Below are 625 nucleotides of genomic sequence, written 5' to 3'. Positions count from 1 at the left end.
ACTTAGCGTATCATTATGCCTTCATGATCAAGGTAGTGTCAGTACGGGAGCCAGAAACGCTTTCTGAAGCCGTGAAGGATCCGCGATGGGTTAATGCGATGAATGAGGAAATGGAAGCGTTATGTAAAAATGAGACATGGGATCTCGTTCCTCATCCCCCGAACAAGAAAACGATTGGTTGTAGGTGGATTTACAAAGTGAAACATAATACCAACGGCTCTGTAAATTGCTTCAAAACACGGCTCGTTGCATAAGGATACGCGCAAACACACGGTGTAGACTACGTAGAAACCTTTGCCCCGGTGGCAAAGATGACAACAGTACGAATCGTAATTGCACTCGCCGCAGCGAAAGGGTGGCACCTCCACCAGATGGATGTGAAAAATGCCTTCCTCCAAGGAGAGCTAGAAGAAGAAGTTTATATGATACAACCCGTATTTGAATCACGTAAACATCCGCACACCACGGCCTCAAACAAGCACCGCGTGCTTGGCATTCGAAGATCACGCAATATCTTCATCAAGTCGGATTTCGGATGTCAAAATCCGACACTTCCCTGTACATCCGCAACGATAACAGTCGGATAGCCTGATAATCATCATCTTGTACGTGGATGATTTGGTCA

Source organism: Azolla caroliniana, unplaced genomic scaffold (genome assembly GCF_043228905.1).
Source record: "Azolla caroliniana isolate FFs.n. ecotype wild unplaced genomic scaffold, voAzoCaro1.0.p SCAF_3, whole genome shotgun sequence".
Taxonomy (NCBI): domain Eukaryota; kingdom Viridiplantae; phylum Streptophyta; class Polypodiopsida; order Salviniales; family Salviniaceae; genus Azolla; species Azolla caroliniana.
The sequence above is the reverse complement of the archived record's forward strand: the minus strand, read 5'-3'. Positions refer to the sequence as shown.